Source organism: Anomaloglossus baeobatrachus, chromosome 1 (genome assembly GCF_048569485.1).
Source record: "Anomaloglossus baeobatrachus isolate aAnoBae1 chromosome 1, aAnoBae1.hap1, whole genome shotgun sequence".
Lineage (NCBI taxonomy): Eukaryota > Metazoa > Chordata > Amphibia > Anura > Aromobatidae > Anomaloglossus > Anomaloglossus baeobatrachus.
The window spans coordinates 617260434-617276699 of NC_134353.1; the positions used below are offsets into that span (position 1 = coordinate 617260434).

Here is a 16266-nt window from a genome sequence, read left to right on the forward strand (position 1 = left end):
ACTCACGGGTGAAGAGCGCTGCTCGAGTCCCCGGGTCCGGTCCACCACTCGAGCCACCGAGCAGCAGCAGCAGAAGCCCCGGACCCGAGCGTGGCGAGCGCGTCCCCTCCGCCCGCGACATTGATATCCCCTGTGTGCTATATATGGTCCTTGCAGAGCTCTGCAATGATGGCTGGTCAAAAGCCACAATAGACTTTCAATAGCAAAAAAAAAAATTGTTCTTATAGGGATTGTGCAGGAAGGCTAAGTAACTTAACATAACAATGAGCACCGGGGGTGGACGCCCCAAAATAGTTACCAGAGGACCAGGAGTGAAAGTGTAGCAGCCCGACGTGTTGCGCCAGTCAAGCTAGCTTCATCAGGAGATTACCAAAGTATTGTGAGGTCTAACTCAAAAGGCAAAAAAACAAAACAAAACAAATGACAAAATTAGAACCAAAGAGCAAAGACAGGAGTAACCCAGTTAGGATCCATGAAAGCCAAGCATACAAGGGCTAATATGGGAGAGTAGGCCAGAGACAACTTGGTCAATAGTTTAGTAAAGAGTACAATAAAGTGCACTAGGCTGTGTCGAACTGAGCCAAGGACCCACGAATAACCCTGACTCTGCTGGCCCACGGTTCAGTTCCCCTCATTCACACATTTTTCTGTACTCTTATGTAATAATAGGGTAGTTTATTGAGTGATTGATGAGATGCTGCTTTTCTCTGAACATAGTGAATAACGTATTGAGGCCAAATACTGCTCATATTTGGGGGTAAGTGGACACCTAGAGACTCCCCTGTTCCACCGTGGTCCAGTCTGAGTCTGGCACTACTTATTACCAGAAAAATACACTAAATTACACTGAGTACAGAAAACTTTGTCATAAAAATCACCCCCTCAAAACAGCATATATGGACATGAAGGTCTTTACAAGCTAAATCCATGATATCTTCTATCTGTTCCTATCTTCCGAATCAGCTATTTAATTCATATGTAAATGAGGTGTTAAGCACTCTGGGTGGGACAAAGCTCTTCCTGAGCCTCTGCTTTTCCAAGCTCATTTTCTCTCTTAAGGTCCAGTCACACTAAGCAACTTACCAGCGATCCCAACAACGATAGGGATCGCTGGTAAGTTGCTAGGAGGTTGCTGGTGAGCTGTCACACTGCGACGCTCCAGCGATCCCACCAGCAACCTGACCTGGCAGGGATCGCTGGAGCGTCGCTACACGAGTTGCTGGTGAGCTCACCAGCAACCAGTGACCAGCCCCCAGTCTCCTAGTTACAGCACACATCAGGTTAATTAACCCGATGTGTGCTGCAGCTAAATGTGCACAGAGCAGGGAGCAGCGCACACTGAGCGCTGGCTCCTTGCTCTCCTAGTTACAGCACACATCGGGTTAATTACCTGATGTGTGCTGCAGCTACATGTGCACAGAGCAGGAGCCGGCACTGACAGTGAGAGCGGAGGAGGCTGGTATCAAAGGTAAATATCGGGTAACCAAGGACAGGGCTTCTTGGTTACCCGATGTTTACATTGGTTACCAGCCTCTGCAGAAGCTGGCTCCCTGCTCACTGCACATTAGTTGTTGCTGTCTCGCTGTCACACACAGCGATCTGTGCTTCACAGCAGGACAGCAACAACTAAAAAATGGCCCAGGACATTCAGCAACAACCAACGACCTCACAGCAGGGGCCAGGTTGTTGCTGGATGTCACACACAGCAACATCGCTAGCAACGTCACAAAAGTTGTTCGTTACCAGCGATGTTGCTAGCGATGTTGCTTAATGTGACGGGGCCTTTAGCATCAGCTTTTTTAGGTAGATTGATTTCTTTGCCTAATGCCTGATATCACACAGACAGTGAACTATCAATTAGGCAAAGAATGCTAGCGCTGGGCAGGGAAACAACCTGGGGATTCAAAAGTTGGAGAAGTGCTCTCAAGCACAGAGCACTTAACATCTCATGTGAATCAAAACGCTGCTTTCTCAGAAATGCAGCAACAGCTAGAAGATATAAAGGTGTTGTTGATGGATTTATATTTTAAAGACCTGTATACCCATATCTATCATATCAATCTATCTAACTATCTATCTAGCTAAATATGTCACGCTGTACAAAAGGCTGGTGAGAAGTAGTACAGCGTATTCCTCACTAGGTGGCAGCAGTGTTAGTGAAGGAGAGTCAAATTAAAACTGTAACAGAAAGGAGGCTGAAGTACAGCAGAGTAACTTCAGCAGGCAATTCACAGGTGATCCACCAGGGGGCAATAGAGTAGTCAAGCAGTCAGTGTCTAACCAGGAAATCAAGTCAGTGCAGAAGAAGGATCAATATCATGTCAGAAAACAGAACCGAGGTTGGATGCCTCAATCAAGTATGCAGAGGGAACCACAAAGGGCACAGGGAACAGAAGACAAGACCGGAGGGTGAGGAGACACAAACATGGGAAAGAGGATGAACCAGCATGGGTAAACAAATGACAGGAGAGGGAAGTCAGGGACTGAGACAGACGGACGAATGGAGGAGGGTACAGGTCAGGGGACGGTAATATGAGTCAGATCAAACTGGAAGTCTCACCAAAGCCAGTCACAGGCTGCAGGGGAAAACTATAACCAGCATTGGACTGCTGGTTCAGCACCCAGATATAGTGTATCCTGAAATTGGAACAAGGCTGATGGGAGTTAACCCCTGACATGACCAGGCCAGATCTGGGAAGCTCTGGAGCGGGGACTACTGATTCTGGATCATGACATATATATAGTTTAGGGGGGCCGGAGTTCTCTTACTGACAGATCTTCTTTAAAATGACCAATTTAGCCATAACTAGCAAGCTGGGTGGCAAATATTAAAATATGTTTGTGCCTATTTATTGTCATTAATTTGTATCTAAAATTCTTCTATGCTACTTGTTAGTCTTCATAAGTATTATTAGGTGTTTTATTTCATTAGATGAAGACCCACAGTATTTTAGAACTATAACAATTTAATGCTGATAACATCATTGAAACAATAATATTTTCATATTAATATTAAAGTAATTATGTGAATATTTAATAGGTTTATATTTGGGGATTCCACAAAAATAATTTCGGGATTGTCAGCTCGCAAACTATGGGCACTGTTTGAAGTTCAACTTGTATTTAAATTAGGTACCATTCTCAATTTCTTTACAATTTAACCATTGCTAATGGTGCAACTCCATCATCTATCTATTAGTGCTATATTTTCTTGAAAAACATTTGTTAAATAATTGGGCTCCCTTTTCATATTTATAACTGTGCCTATAATTTCTATTATTAATAATTCAAAATGATTACTTTGGAATCTTATGGAGATATTTTGAAATATTTTCAGGATCATTTTCTTCTGTGTATAGCTATTCCATTGCTTTCTATTAGACCTATTAAATTCAGATGGGGCCATCTCATCACACAAGGTAAAACTGCCGAATAAGAGCTTTCCCCATTTGAATAATCAATGCGATATTCAGAGACAGAAAGGATGTGCTAATAAGTTTTGACAGTTAAGTTTTAGACACTCTCCCTGTGCTTGAAGGATGATTTCCATAGGCATATCAGCGTGAATAAAACTTAACATGATTATGTTGGTAGGTCATCAAGCATGATTACTGTGCGATGTGACATCTCTCTGTTCCTCTGTATGTGACAGCAATCACACTCCTGCTGAGTAATGCTAAAAGAATCAGCAATGAAGAGCCATTATCAGGCTTTAATTTCTTCTCAGCCAGTTTTTGCTCATTTTATGATTCCTTATTCTGTATTTTCTTATTGATTGGATTTTTAAAGGCAAGGACACGGAAGCGTTCTTTATGAGTGAGAATATGCCACAGATATTTCTTCTGAAAATGGAAATCTACTACAGATAAAAGTAATAATGGCATGATATTTATTTGTGTTTGAGCTATCAAATTATCTTCGCGTAGGCAACAGGAAGTGCTGCCATGTCATAAAATCAATACCATCATTACTTATGTTAGTATTTCTCTCTTATAGAGCAGAGACGAGATTTTGGATTGCTTTTAGTTTTCACCTTATTCAAAAAGTGAAAGAGAGACCACATTATAAAGGCTTAGTGGCTACTAGTATTGACTGGCACAGTTTGTTTTTTACTGTGTAGCCACTAAAACCCAATATTTATATACAGATAATAATGGGCTGCTGGTAATTATGGAATAGTATGATATAAGAAAGTAACTGTAGTTCTTTGTACAGTACATATCATTACAATAGGTGCCTTTCGATCAGAGCAACTCTAAACGTGAAAGAGATACCACATTATAAATGCTTAGTGGCTACCAGTGCTCACAGTTTTTACTGTGTAGCCACTAAAATTCAATATTTGTATACAAATAATAATGGGCTGTTGGTAATTATGAAATACGGTGGTATAAGAAAGTAATTGCAGTTCTTTGTACATATTGTTACAATAGGTGGCTTTAGATCAGAGCAACTCTTAAGGCCCCGTTACACATAGTGATATCGTTAGCGAGATCGCTGAAACGTCACAGGTTTTGTGACACAACAGTGGCCTCGCTAGTGATCTCACTACGTGTGACACATAGCAGCGATCGGCCCCTGCTGCGATATCGCCAATCGTACTTTAACGTCCTGATTCATTTTTTGATAGTTTGTATACGGCTGGGCAGCATGCATCGCTGTGTTTGATGTCATAACAATGACAAGCGACCTCGTTGGCACGCCTGGGTGGAAACACTACACCTCTATAGAGGTCTGAGTCGTCAGAATAGCTGCTTTGTGACAGGGTCCCGACGACCGCAGAGGTCTTTATACGGATTGCCATATTGTTGCTGCGTTGTTCATTAGATCTGCCTGTTTGCCAGCTCACTAGCGACTATGTAACGATGTACCAGCGATCCTGACCAGGTCGTATCATTATCGATGGAACATCGCTACGTGTAACGGGACCCTTAAAGTGAAAGAGATACCACATTATAAAGGCTTAGTGGCTACCAGTATTCACAGTTTTTACTGTGTAGCCTCTAAAATCCAATATTTGTATACAGATAATAATGTGCTGTTGGTAATTTTGGGATACTGTGGTTTAGGAACGTTATTGTAGTTCTTTGTACATATCATTACAATAATAGGTGGCTTTCGATCAGAGCAACTCTTAAAGTGACTGCAATTGGGTAATTCAGTAATATTTACTCTCTGGATAGGATACAAGACACTTCTCGTAGTTGGGTGCATGGGAAGGAATTCACTCCATTATGTCAACCAAAAATAAGTCCTTGCACTATTTTGCAATATAATATTCTTTGCATAGACTTAGCAATCTGACTTCTCAGACCTTCTTCAAATTTGGATTGTACACAGGACTGAAGGAAAAATGGTATTGTCATTGTCTTGTGTGCAATCTATTTATCTGAAGAATGTCTAGCATGACAGACCAAAATGTTATCTAACCAATCCAAAGAAAAGTAATAGTAATGGGTGAATAGTAACTACGGTATTCGTGTTCGGGTAATGCTTACAGAATACAGAGCACTATTCCGGTATTCATGACAAGAAAAATGTTCAGGTTCCCTATTGACTTACATTAGGTTCATTATTTATGACGAATACCAGAATAGCACTTTGTGATTCATACGAATAAGCCGAACATGAATAGGTACTATTTGCCCATCACTAAAGATCTATACATAGCAAAGAAGTGCTGAGGTTTTCTGTTTGGTTGTCATATTGGATAAGAATATTTTTCATTTCTTTTAATGTCCATGGCTATCTCATTCCTAGAAACATCTTAATACTGAAAAAGAAAGAAGTTTATAACCTAATCCACTGTAATCCTGTATAAAATTGCACAATACCCCCCCACCCAAGTATTTGCAAGTTTGGTGCCCTTCTACATAAGGAAATATGTTGATTTGAAGTCTTACTACCACGGTAAGCAGGTGAATAAAATCAGTATTTAGTGTGACCATCTTTTCTAAACAGCATCAAAGGATGAAAACTTTTAGGTACACTTCCACACAGTGTTTGAAGTAAATCAGCGGGAAGGTTGTTCCAAACATCTTGTAGATTTAAACACAGATCTTCCTCAAATGCTTCTGTCTGTCCATATATTTCTACACAGACTCAATGATGTTAAAAGAGATCTAAGCTCTGTGGGGCTCATGTCATCATTGTTAGGACTCCTTGTTCTTCTTTATGCCGGAGATAGTTTTTAATGACATGGCTGTATACTTGGGGTTCATTGATGTGCTGCAGAGTAAATTTTGAACCATTCAGATGCCTCTCTGATGGTATTGCATGATGGATATCCGTATTTCTGAGCACACAAGAAATGAACAATGCTAAGGACTTTAGATGCAGTAGTCAGCCAGTGGTTAGCTTAGTATAGCAGATGAAAGACACATCCAGCTTACTTCCCTTTGAAATCGGAAGATGTCCAGCAGTGCCATCAGTTGAAAACGTGCAGTAACCAGTGGGATCCAGCTACACTAATATACTATGCAAAGATGTCTCGCCAGAAGTGGTCTTCAAGGCAGACTTGTGTGGAAAATAAATGCTTCTACATGGAAAGAAAGATAAGTGACTCAATTATGCATGAAAACCTGGGAACTTAGGTTGAGAACAAGAAAGCAACAAGTGTTCTGGACTGATGAGTCAGAATATGAAATATTTGGCTGTAACATAAGGCCGTTTGCCTCTGAAGGGCTGGAGAGCAGTACCAGAATGAATGCATGCACACAGAAGTCTAGCGGTAGAGGTTCCTTGCAAGTCTGGGGCTGCTTTTCAGAAAATTGACTTGATAATTTATTCAAGATTAATGGTGTCCTCAATGATGAAAAATACTGTCAGATACTTACCGTATTTTTCGGATTATAAGATACACTTTTCCTCCCAAAAATTTGGGAGGAAAATCAGGGGTGCATCTTAAAATTCGAATATAGCTTACCGGGAGATGGAGAATTGGTGAGGACAGCTCTGTGTGCATGCAGCCAGGTGCCTGTCGGTACGTGCGGTCAAGTACCTGTCGGTACGTGCGGCCGAGTACCTGTCGGTACGTGTGGGCGGGTGCCTGTCGGTCTGCTGGCTGCCACTCTGTGTGGGTGGCCCAGTCTGTCCGCAGTCCGGGCTTCAAATGATGGTGCCCGGAGTCAGACCTTGCGCAGATGGAGCTCTTGGATGAGAGCTCCATCTGCGCATGCGCCACTCCAGGCGCCATTTCTTTGAAGCCCGCTGCCACAATTGACCCGCCACCTCCGCTGCCAGGACTGACTCTCGCTGCCCCTGCTGCCAGGACTGACCCGCCACTGCCAGGACTGACCTGCCGCCTCTACCAGCACAGCCTCTCTCTCCTGTGACCCCGCTCCACCAGTACTGCCGCTCACCTCTGGTAAGACAACACCGGAGTATAAGATGGACCCCATTTTTCATTTTTTTTTTTACCTTTTTTAATCTCTAAATTAGGGGTGCGTCTTATAATCCGGTGCATCTTATAAAATGAAAAATACGGTATATGTCATGTAAAACCATCAGAGAGGCATCTGATTGGCTCAAAATGTATTCTGAAGTATGAAAACAACCCCCAAAATATAGCTAATGACATTAAGATCTACCTTCATTATAAAGGAGAACAAGAAGTCCTGGAAGTGATGATATGGCTCCCCAGAGCCCTGATCTCAACATCGTAGAGTCTGCATGGGATTACATGAAGCGACAAAAGGATTTGCGCAAGCCTTATCCACAGAAGGTTTATGGTTAGTTCTCCAAGAAAGTGTACCTAGAAAAAAATCATGCTGCTTTGAAGGCAAAAGGTGGTCACACCAAATATTGATTTGAGTTAGATTTCTCTTTTGGTCACTCATTTTGCATTTTGTTAATTGAGCATTCTTACTTTATAGTATTTTTTTCACACCAGCCTAAAACTTTTGCAGATGTATTTAATTGTGCGCCTCTATATAATTACATGACTAGCTATCGTTTTTCTCGATATTAATGTTTTTTACCTCATCTATACGAGCAGATTATTTCTTCACTCTGTTGCATTAAATGTGATCTCAGATAATCTTTCTGTACTTTAAAAGTTCTCCCCTTGCAGGTAGATGACAAGGTTGTCACTGATGTGCTGCCCCAAGTATATGAAAAACTTGGTAAAAGTGTCACAAGCTTCCTGCGCAAGTTCTCTAATGCGTTTCTCTATTAATCTTTGGAAGTTGTTATAGAAAGTTATACGTTTTCACTCTGGTTATGACATTGTGATTTCTCTTAGGAACAAGTGCAGGGCTGAGTACAGTCCATCATTAGTCAAACTGATGTTATCCTTGGTGCATTCGCTGGTAAAATACATCACTGCGCACACGGGGACGGGATCATATGCTCAGATCAACCAATAAATATTGCAACAGCAGGACGGCCCTCCACTCATTACAGTAAACAGTGACATGATTAAAGTAAATTGACTGTAAAAATTTCTACTAAAAACCATTGCTTCACTGTAAATCTAAAGGTGTTCTGAGAAAGTGGTCATGAATTCATTAAGTCACCTCATTACCTACCATATGTTTCACTAGAACATATTTAAAAGCTTTTCCGATACATAAATGAACAGGTTTTTGATTATTACCTCTTTATATAAACCAGTCAATTCCTCAAATGCATTTTATGCTAAATAATAGAAAATGATAGCTGTAAAATCATAAAAGATCACGTTGGCTTTAGCGTTGATATTTCCTAAAAGCTGTGACCTTGTAGAATGGAAATTGACATTACCTTATCTTTCCATAGACAATTAAGTAATGAGTTAATGGAACGTCACAGCAATGAGCGAATATTTTCCCCTGATAGAAATACCAGTGTGTTGTACTGTGAAGCACCATGCAGAAATTCTGCAGCATATTTGCTTCAATAATTGACCTGTGTTGTTTTATTTCTAGCTAATGTACTGCGCAGCATTGCTTCAGGCAAAGGAGGCAAGAGCTTCTGCAGATTGCTGAGTCATAAAGATATAGGAAACATATGTAAAAAAACATGAAACAGACTAACTCACGCTTCTGTAAAACAAAGATTAAAAAAAAGTCCAATAAAGAGGACGTTTTTATGATCAGTTCTGCATAATCACACTATACATATTTAATTCATCTAGAAAAAACAATAATGCATTTTAATGTATTATTAAGCTCTTTAGAGAAACACATGGGAAAATTCATGAAAACACCATATCTAGAGCATGCTGTAGTTGAAAAATATTTAGGAAAATGTACCAAAATTGGGTAAAAATGTTACAAAAACAATGTACAGTTGGTAGTGTGTGATGACTCAGAGTCAATGAGGAATATTTGTCCACTTGTGTGGTGGTGAATAGAGTTGATCGAATCTGCCAATATCCGGGACCGGCGGATCACTGCCGGATTGAAAAAACATTTTGGATCCGCTCCGGATTCCGGTGCCCATATAAGTCTAAGGGGACCAGTATCAGGAGATTAAAAACATTTGTGGAGAGGATATGGGGGTAGGAGCGCACGATATACTCACCCGAGGCTGTGTCATTGTGGCAAACTCCTTCCGGGTCACATGGCAGCATGTCAGTTGACTGCAACCAATCACAGGCGGCAGCATGGCCGGTGAGCGGGGAAAGCAGTGCAAGTGTCTGCGGGTCAGTATGGTGAACGTGCATGTGTTTCAGAAACACATGCACGTTCCTGTCAGAAGTGTGCGAGTCTGGCATGAAAGCACCCGGTACGACCTGCCACTCTCTGAACATGAGCGTGCATGTACCTAGAAACATATGCACGCTCCTGTCAGAAGTGTGTGTTGCTGTGCTGCAATGTCAGACTCATGCGAGTCTGCATGACAGCACCCGTCACGGCCTGCTGCTCTTTGAACATGAGCATGCATGTGTTTCAGAAACACATGCACATTCCTGTCAGAAGTGTGCGCTGCTGTGCCGGTGATGCAGCTTTTTTTTTTTTTCATTTAAATAAATAAAAAAAAAAACGATGTATGGTCCCCCCTAATTTTCATCCCCAGCCAAGATAAAGCCAGATGGTATTCTCATCCCGCAGCCGCCCGGTATTGCCGCATCTATTAGATGTGACATTCCCGGTGCTTTACTGGCTGTTCTTGATTGCCCTGGAGCGGTGGAAATCGGGGTAATAAGGGGTTAATAGCAGCGCACAGCTGCTACTAAGCCCTAGTTTAGTGATAGCATAGGTGTCTATGGGATACCTGCATCACACTAACCTGTAAGGGTACCGTCACACTTTAGCGACGCAGCAGCGATCCCACCAGTGATCTGACCTGGTCAGGATCGCTGCTGCGTCGCTACATGGTCGCTGGTGAGCTGTCAAACAGGCAGATCTCACCAGCGACAAGTGACCAGCCCCCAGCCAGCAGCGACGTGCAAGCGATGCTGCGCTTGCACGGAGCCGGCGTCTGGAAGCTGCGGACACTGGTAACTAAGGTAAACATCGGGTATGGTTACCCGATGTTTACCTTAGTTACCAGCGCACACCGCTTAGCTTAGCGTGTGCAAGGAGCAGGAGCCGGCACTGGCAGCGTGAGAGCTGCGGAGGCTGGTAACGAAGGTAAATATCGGGTAACCACCTTGGTTACACGATGTTTACCTTGGTTACAGCTTACCGCAGGCTGTCAGACGCCGGCTCCTGCTCCCTGTACATTCAGATCGTTGCTCTCTCGCTGTGATACACAGCGATGTGTGCTTATCAGCGGGAGAGCAACAATAAAAAAATGAACCAGGGCTGTGTGTAACGAGCAGCGATCTCACAGCAGGGGCCAGATTGCTGCTCAGTGTCACACACAGCGAGATCGCTAATGAGGTCACTGCTGCGTCACAAAAAACGTGACTCAGCAGCGATCTCAGTAGCGATCTCGCTGTGTGTGAAGTACCCCTAAGTGACAGTAAATAAACACAGACGCAGAAAAAAATACTTTATTTGGAATAAAGTACAAAACACACACCCTCCTTGACTTCTTTATTAACTCCCAACACCCTGCAGGCCCTGTGTAATCCACATGAGTTCCCACGCCGCTTCAGCTCTGCTACATACAGCCAGCGGCCATAGGGCATGACCACTGGCTGTGCAGACAATGACTGAGCTGCGATGACTGCACTGCAGGCAGATACTTTCACAGTCTAGGGGCACATCTGCCTGCAACCAATTACAGATGAGAGCATGACTGGTGGGCAGGGAAAACATGGAAAGCTGTGTGTATACGATGCACAGTACAGGAAGTGAATGCGTGACCTAGAAGCAGTGTGCTGCCATGACACCGAGTCCCGTAAATATGAAACGCTGTTTTATTTCTGTTTTTCTTTATTTTTCAATTATTTTCCCCAGTGCCGGATCCGGGTCCGGCACCCTCAAATTTTTGAAACCGCTCGGATCCGGACTTTTACAGTTCGGATCCGCTCAGCCTTAGGCTAGTTTCACACTTGCATTGAACGGCATCCGTTGCATTGCGTTGTGTGATGGATGCAAAGGATGCGTTGCATATAATGGCACTACGGATGCAACGGATCGTACAAAACAACGTAAAGCTTTTTTTTTTTTTCTTCTTTACAGTTTTACCGGCAACAGACCATTGTGAACGATCAGCTGATCAGCTGATCACCCGGCGGCTGGGCGCTCAGCTGCGCTCTCAATAGCCGGCTGTAGGGCGCTCGGCTGAGAGCTCTCACATGCCAGCGGCCGGGCGCTTAGCTGAGAGCTCTCACATGCCGGCGGCCGGGCGCTCAGCTGAGAGCTCTCACATGCCGGCGGCCGGGCGCTCAGCTGATTGCTCTCACATGCCGGCGGCCGGGCGCTCAGCTAAACGTTCGGCCACTGAGAGATAAAATAAAGTTTCTGTGATAAAAAAAAAAGATGAGCATGCGCAGTGAAAAATAGAGGATTCCGCCGCTCAAGAAACATTACATGCTGCGTTCCTTCCGCCCGGCGGACGCAACACAGCGTTGGCCAGCGGAAGCAACGCAGGTACTTTTGGCACAATCCGTCCTCCATACAAGTCTATGGGAAACAGTGGAATCTGTTAACGGATTCCGCTGTTTTCCAAAGGAAAGATTGTGACAGAAGGAAAAAAACGCAAGTGTGAAAGTACCTTTAGTTGTGAACCATTCTTAATAATGTCAGACATATTATTCTTTTGTTCAGTAAGTGAAGTGATATCAGACATAGTTTCATGTGAGACTGTCCGGTGCCCTTTATGTATGTATTGCATCAGCGCCCTACAGTGTACATCATTTTGAGGATAATTATTGAACTAGCAAACAATGAGGGGACAGCCATGTTTATCTTCCCCCATCCAGTGGGACACAATGCCTTAAATGGGAGCTGAAAGATATAAAAAAAAATCCTGCTTCTGTCACCAGTGTGATTCTACAGGACTTCAGATGAAGGACCGTGGTTCAAGTTGGTGGATTACAGAACTGTTCTACTACCCAACACTGAGTCCACAAATGTGTTTGGAGAAGCCAGGTTGGGACTATCTGGTTACCTGGTCACATACCTTTCTGGGCTCGGTCGGCTTTCTACACTTGTTGCTATATCCTCTCAGTGGTTGCTTGCCAAAAACAGTGTGCTGCTGGATGAGTAAGTAGCGCCAAAGTCACGGAGGTTCTAATCCCTGGAGAGGCGGCTAAAGACTGAAACTCAGTCACTAGCACCATCTTCTGTCCTTGCTGGGAATGTACTATATGATGTGGTAATCTCACCCTACGTTGTCTGAGTAGTGTTCTGCCCACAGTAAAGGAGTATGGACATTCAGTTGGATGAGCCCTGGGCCGTGCAGTCTTTCTAAAGACAGCCAGACCAGCGTATGAGAGCATCCCTTAAACTTTATATCTACACAACTGGTGGCAGTGGTTGGATATTACTCAGCCTGGAAAATCCATGGAAGCTGCAGGGGACTCAATGGGTTCTTGGAAGTCCCCCGCGCTGGGCTGCCGGTCTGCTCTATCTGGGCTTCTCTCTTCGGGAACAAGGTCTGGTACCTTGTGCCGCTGGTAAACTAACAAGGGGTTCTAGGGTCCAGGCACCCTGCCCGTGCACGGCCTCCGGACCGGACCACAGTCGTCGGTACCGGCAGGCTAAAACCCTGCTCCGGTCCACTTCAGGTCTTCCGCGACCAGATCTCTATCCACTGTGGCCGTACAAAGCTGTCTGACACCTAGTCGGTCCTCCCGTGGTCCCAGGGCCCCAACCCTGTCCACACTGCAGACTCCTCAATGTTTGACTCTGTCTGCTCTGGACTGCAACTTCCACACAACTCCACTCCAACTCTCAACTGAATTGAACTCACTGGTTCCCGTCCCTTGTCACCTCAAGACCCCTATGTGGGCATCCCCATCCACCTGGTCCCGCCCACTGGTGTGTCCTGTGTGTCATGGGGGGGCGATTAGGATTTGTGGCTGGTGTTCCCATGTGTGGGGTGAGTGGTGTTAATTCCCAAGGAGGAGGCGATTCCTGTACCCTTGGTGGGGGAGTACAGTTATCTGTGACTACCTGGTTTTGCCAGGGTGTCACACTCCCCGTAGGTGGAGCAATGTCCCCGGGGCCCTTTGGAAAGATCAAGATTTTACACACAAGGAAGTAGCTTACCACATGAGTCTTGATACCGATTTCTTCAAAGCCACTGATGTACTGCTCCCCATGTTCAGTCAAACGAAGTCCATAGTGAGAGCTGTACCTTTGATAACAATAACTGTCACACACACCGGATCTTTCTTTCTGTACCTTTACTGATGTTGTTGGCAAAGTTAAGTCCTGGGTACAATCCGGGTTGTCAGGTGGCAGTTAGGATTTCCACATTCATGAGTTATAAGGTCTTCTTGTTATTGTATGTTTGTTTAAGTCCTGGGCTGTCTAAAACCTGGCCCTGACCTCAATTGTATATCTCACTTGTATAGCAGGCGATGAGAACCGTTTTCTTGGGCACCACTAACACCGCTGTGGTCCCTGGCTCTATTGATGGCAGTGCTACAAGTGTTCCTGTGTCAGGATACTGAAGTCCCCTTCGCTCTCTGGTCTCTTCTGCTGGGCCTGACTGAACCCGTGCAGACTCGGACTCCGGTATCCGGGTTGCTTCTTCTGGGGTGAACCGAACTGGTACCTTCGCCCCTTTTTTGTATCGCCTCACCTCTGACCCTCACACAGGATTGCTCATACTACACTCGACTCGACTGACTCTGCCAACTGTCACTTTTGACTCACTCTGACTGGAACTAGATGGCTTCTCGCCCACTCACCTCAGACACCTCACCTACTAAGCTCCACCCCCAGGCTGGTTTCAGGGACAGTGCTCACCACTATAAACGTTCATCTGCACTAGACCCTAACCACAGTTTAGTGGAGTGATGTGATGAGTCTGTCTGTATGCGTATGTCATGTGAATTCTCCAAATGTGGAAATCCCTTCCTGCAACTAACAGATGTTACTGTGGCTACTTAACCATGGGGTTCCACACATTCACAGCAGGTTTCGGATGCCACTATGTCCAACCTCACCAACTCAACTTTGTGAGGAGGACCAGAGCGGATATACAGCCACAACAGAAAATAGCAACTACTAGAGCTGTGTTAGCTTCGACAGATTGAATATTGGGCCACAACATCTGATCAGATTATATCCAGATATTGGTCTATTGGGATGCCCAGAATGTCTTGGAGAGTGATGAAAAGCCTATTGAGGTTGACCCAGGGGAATTAAAATGCTTGCCAAATCAAGGATCCAGTGGCAGTCTGCAATCAACAACCCAATCCCAAGAAGCCTAAATTCAGGAGTTTTTTTGTCAAATTGGGGCCCATATCCTCAAGTAAAGAGAGGGCTTATGTTATGGCATCAGTTTTGGGAGTTCCAGTTCACCTACTGCCAGTGCCAGCTTTTACCTACATGGTGGTCCACCACCTAGGAAATTATCTCTGTTATAGTTGGCAGTATTTAATAAATCCAGCACCAAAGTTGATGAACACCTAAAATGTTTTGAGACCCTGATGTTGATGCACCAGGTGCCCACAGCTGATTGGGTCAAACACCTGTGGATTAGTTTGACTAGCCGAGCCCGGGGTGCTGAATAGTCTCTTAGGCCTCGGTATTACCTGGACTATAAGACTATTAAGGTCATTTTAAGGGCCATAGTTGCATTGTCAGGGATAGTCAGTGTTTCTTCAGCTGTCAATAAAGCTAGACCACCTCTGCAATCTACACCACCTCTCAATTTTTACTACCACATTTTAAGTGGACAATCTTGTCTCTATCAAAATGAGTGGCAAAATGACAGATGCTGGTGGAAAGGGGAACAGGCGTGTTGGAAAAGGAAAAAAAAGGTTTTGTCCGTGGGGAAGGTGGCAAAGCTACATTAACATTTGCTGAAGATAGGCCATCTTCCAGCAAAAGTAAGATGTCTGCTACTTTCCGTGGACAATCCGATGTGCTCCCTTTTTTACGGACCCAAACAATTGTAACAAAGGTAAATGATGCACAAAAAAAGCACATGCTTGAATGGATCTCAAGTGCTCCAACAAGTGCCTTCTCCTCCACCTCAACTACCGCATACAAAAAAACCCAGTCCTCTGAGTTGTCATTCCAATCACACTTGCTTTCTCCCAGCTCTCAAGTCTCCATCCGCCCTGCACAGTATGGTGGAACAGAGATGGCTGAGTCTGCCGAGCTGTTCAGTCACACTATAGCCTTGGAATCAGAGGTATGCTCCCAAGCTACAGTGAGTACAGACCAGGAAATGGTCTGCAGTGATGCCCAGAACCTTTGTGACTCAGATTCAAGCCGTGATGACCAAGTTTCTGAGCATAATGTTGACCCTTATTCACAAACTGTAACACCTGTTGGTAGAGACAATGAGGAACATACTGATGACGATGAGAGGCAGATACCAGATTGGGATGACAACGTAAATATTCAGTCAGGGCAGGAAGAGGCTAGGTCTGAGGGTGAGGGGAGTGCAAACACAACGCTTGATGAGGAAGTTCTAGATCCCACCTACTGTCAACCCACAGTCAGGCACTCGAGGAGGTCAACAGAGGCGGTGGAGGAGGATACAACTGACGACGAAGTTACATTGCGCCTTCCTGGACAGAGTTGGAGTACTGGTAGCATGTCTACAACTGCATCCTCAGCCACCACTCTGCCTCTGAGCACAAGTCGGGGTGGCTCTGCAGGTCGCATGTCCTCTAAGCCTTGCTTAGCCTGGTTCTTTTTTGACCTTGCAAAGGATTGCCCAAATCATGCGATCTGTAAAATTTGTCGGGAATCTGTTAGTAGA

At 44.4% G+C, this 16266-nt stretch overlaps 1 protein-coding gene across 2 annotated transcripts in view; it reads right to left on the reverse strand.

Moving 5' to 3' along the window:
* Nucleotides 1-16266, reverse strand: part of LOC142296660 (protein FAM240B-like) — a 167069-nt gene that overhangs the window by 89973 nt on the left and 60830 nt on the right. Inside the window, exon 1 of one of the 2 annotated variants that reach the window (XM_075340549.1) lies at nucleotides 8743-8801. The exons of the other annotated variant lie outside the window; for it this stretch is intronic. The gene's annotated coding sequence lies outside the window, so the exon portion shown is untranslated. Of the gene's footprint in view, nucleotides 1-8742; nucleotides 8802-16266 lie in introns of those variants that run through there. 2 annotated transcript variants of the gene reach the window in all.